Source organism: Berghia stephanieae, chromosome 6 (genome assembly GCF_034508935.2).
Source record: "Berghia stephanieae isolate SIO BIC M18660-M18661 chromosome 6, UCSD_Bste_1.3, whole genome shotgun sequence".
Taxonomy (NCBI): domain Eukaryota; kingdom Metazoa; phylum Mollusca; class Gastropoda; order Nudibranchia; family Aeolidiidae; genus Berghia; species Berghia stephanieae.
Genome location: NC_088365.1, coordinates 24,069,094 through 24,073,163, shown reverse-complemented (window position 1 = coordinate 24,073,163; position 4,070 = coordinate 24,069,094). Strand labels below are relative to the sequence as shown.

General features: G+C 30.8%; 1 long non-coding RNA gene across 1 annotated transcript; it reads left to right on the top strand.

The window, feature by feature from the left end:
- The first annotated feature begins 395 nt into the window (after window positions 1-395).
- On the top strand, window positions 396-1,920 carry LOC144975929 (uncharacterized). Its single transcript, XR_013645994.1, has 3 exons — window positions 396-438; window positions 1,177-1,247; window positions 1,820-1,920. It is a non-coding gene; the product is annotated as an uncharacterized LOC144975929 (long non-coding RNA).
- Window positions 1,921-4,070: the final 2,150 nt, after the last annotated feature.

Genomic DNA, 4,070 nt, shown 5'->3' with positions numbered 1-4,070 from the left:
ACACCTAACTCAGGTTTTCATAAGGTTTGTGATTAGGTCACCCATTTTTCGGGCGACCTAACGCAAACGCATTCATCTTTGATACTCATGATGCAATGCCTATAAATAGCCCTGCATTGCTTTGGTATGTGTCTTTACTTTCTATATTTCAATTTTAAGAGAATTCCAATCACTTAATAAAGATATATCAGTGTTTAATCAAGTTCATAGTTATGTCGCATTGATTTTTTGGAAACAAATCCACGACCAGAAATTTGACGAAGTTAGTTTTCTGGTCTCAATCTCAAGATATACATTTTTTTTCATTCAGCTTACGGAATGGCATCGCGATTTCTATTTTACGACAATTAACCGAATCTTTTATTTTACGACAATCAAAGACCGAAAACGAAAACACTATTGGGAAAGAAGGAAAATGAAAGTAGCACAGAATTTGCGGTATTTGACATGGCATTCTCCATTCATGTCACTAGTAGACTGTCTGTCAGTCCGTGTGTTGACTAGTCATTTATCAGTTTAATTCCATCATTTAGTAATTTCAGCATGGCGGCATTGACTAGAAGCAAACGCTTGGTTGAACTTGAATTCAACGAATATTAATGTTGGAGTTAGATACTCATGCTTTATCTCTAGAACTTAATTAAGCTTTAGATTTATCTAGATGAATGATAATGTAGACCAATTCTCCGTCACTGTACTCTAGTCTAGTCTTAAAGGATAGAGGAGAAGGCAGTGTTGTTTTTTTTCTTTGCCAGTTTTGTTTGTCACAGATAACATGAGAGACAAAGTCAAAAGACAGCAAACAATAATAATAATAATAATAATAGAAATAATAATAATAATAATAATAATAATAATAATAATAATAATAATAATAATAATAATAATAATAATAGATGACTCAAGACTAAAGATTTTTATGTCTATATATATTGTAGTCTCTAGGCTCTAGGCTAGTAGTAGGCTCTATGATGACTATGCACATTTACTCATTCTAATACTCTTATTATGACATGTACGTTATTCGTCCACATAGATGAAAACTTGGAAACAAAAACCAACTATAAAGTTTTGTGCATGTCAATCAAGATAAACATAAGTTAGAGGAGGGGCATTTTGATTCTTAATTTTGTACTTAATTAATTAATCCTAAACTTTTATTCTCCTCCACAAAAGATGCTGAGCAAGAAGTGCCCTCCAGTTCTTCATCTCCTGTTCCCTCTGCTGACAGAGATATTGACCCAGATGTAAGATTGAAGAAAAACATTCTGTTTCTTTTTAAAGTAGATTCTAGGTCTACTGTTTTAAGATAAAATGTATTTTTTATGTTTGTTTTAAAGCTTCTCAAATTCTTTTATACTTGAGTATTTAATATTTATTCATTTATCATTTTTTGATGCTGTCTCTGTGTATTTTAATGTTAGATATTTCAGACCTCAACCCCATTAAAAAAAACAAAAAACTTATTTTCTCACACATGAAATGCTATAATAATGCAATGCTTATTACTCATAAAGTCAGTGCTATTGAACATGTTATGCTACTCAGTCTTACGATTAGAATTATTAGTTACACATTTTGAAAATAATTATTTTAAAAATAAAAGTTGTTACGATTAGTGACTGTCCTAGTTCTTTACAGAAACTCAGGTAAGGCTTCTCCCTATTCTCTCACTTTAATTGTGAATTATTTGCTAGTTCTAATGCTACCGTATTTAAATAGAGCATTACATGTAATATCAGATCACTTGGCAGGCACCATTACATTTCCATTTCTACATTTGAATCAATCAAAAACTTAATTTCTTTTATATCAACAGTTTGTTCCAGCACCATTCTCACAAACAAATAGTGAGGATGAGGGGGAAGAAATGCTTTCCAAATTGCCAGCTTTGAGGTTCAAAGAAAAGATCCTAAATTGGAATCAGGTATCTAATAAAACAGATCATTAATTGAAAAGCATATCTTCATCTCTCTGCCCTCTTCTTTAACATGTCATTTGTTCTGCATTATAGCTCCTTACTTAATCAAACATCTGTGTTTGTATTATTTATGATCACCTTGTACTGTTGCATCCGCTTAGCAAATTTCAGGCTTAGAGTTAGAGAGACATCCAAAAACATTTTTGATTGAGAATAGTCTTGCGGTTAAATACTGCTTTAAACATATCAACTCTTAATAAGTCGTGTAAGAAAGTTTCTATAAAAAATCTGTCAGATGTGAACAAGCTTTATTTTGCATTCTCGGGATCCAATGCTGATTGACAATGCTGAAAGTAATAATTGCTAATCTGAAATTGTTGAATTGTTGATGGATTGGTCGACAATATAAGGTAGGAAAAACCACTATGAGATACATGATCCTATTTACATAAATGATAATTATAAGCAGTAATTTATCACTGTTTCCCCTAAGATCTAAAGACACAACCAATCTTTATATAATTTCTTAAAATCACATAAAATACAGTTTCACAACGTACAAAGCACGTATAATAAGGTTCAGGACAGGGACGAATATAAAAAATGCTGTCTAAAATGATGGATTTATTTCTTAAAAATTATATTTTTAAAGTCAAACTCTGGTATATGTTAGTTTCCTCTGTTAAAATATTCCATGTTTAATAATAATAATGGGATATAATTCTTGATTTTTATCTTGAACACTATTGGAGCCACTAGGTATCTACTTATGCTATTTAATCTAATTTTTACGAATTATATTAATTACTGATTACTACTATTTTACATCAAATTTCTAATAAAAAGAATATTTTTTTAGGCCTGATGAAAAGTTGCCAAATCCACAAGAAATCCGTCTTGAACCATCCCAACTGAATGAAAATAGGAATGAAAGCAGTAATATGTTTAGTCTTATTACTTTAATTGACGACTTGTAGCAGAAGGATAAACGTCTGTTTTGATTATGCAACATCAAGGAACAATTTGAATAAATTGGGCCTATATCTCCAATTTTTTTTTAATGTCTGCTTGGCAAGGTACATTTATGGTGCATTGCTTTACTAGCAGCATAAGTGTCAGGTGTACAAGGTGCTAATAAGTTTGGATTAGGAGGTTAGAGTTGTGATTTTATTAAGAGTCATTAACTGGAATTTGTATAAAGAAGACTGTCAGCCGGTCCAGCCAAACTGTATAGATACATTAAATGCAAGTCTTTGGAGATGTTCTGTATTTAAACATAGAATGTCTCCTGCCACCAGTCTTTGTCTAATGGTTTTAGGGATCGGGTTAAATGTAATGTAATGCATATTCTGAACGCCGGCTCTTCCATGGCACTATATTCAGTAACATCAATGTCAATCACTTAAATTTACACAATTCACATTTTTGAAAGTCTGTTCATTGTTATTAATGGTTTTAAGTTAAAATCACTATAATATAGTACACAGTGTTCATTCAAATAATTGTCCAGTGTGATTCATAACATAACGTAACATATGGTATAGGGCAAAATAGGATAAAATCCCTTGAATGCGCTTAATATTAATAGTAATCCCATAAATCGATTGATTAAAGATTACAATAATGATACACGTGGTAAAGATAGTATTTCAACTTAAATGTCCTCATGTATATGTGGTGTACAAACATATATCTTTAACCGTGACATGCAAAGCACACACACACACACACACACACATACACACGCATATAGAAGATAACTATAATAATATAATAATGCATAATATATGCATACACGATTGAAAGCCATGTCAACAGCAGTGCAAACAAGTCTTATTTGTCATATATAAATGTCCCATCATATAATTCCCTGTCTACTAACACCTTGAAATAATCCATCAATTTTGCATTATTTCTTTCAAATTTCAAACTATTCCATTTCTGGACAATACGAACACCGAACCAGTTTTGTCTTATGTTTTTTGTTCGATTAGGAATGTTAAGCTAAGTTTTCTTTCTTTATTTATTTTATAATAATATAGTTTGTTTTGTGTTTTTTAATTATTATATATATATAATATATATATTACAATATATATAGTTCTCCCACTTTCATTCTCTCTCTCTCTATCTATCTATCTATCTATCT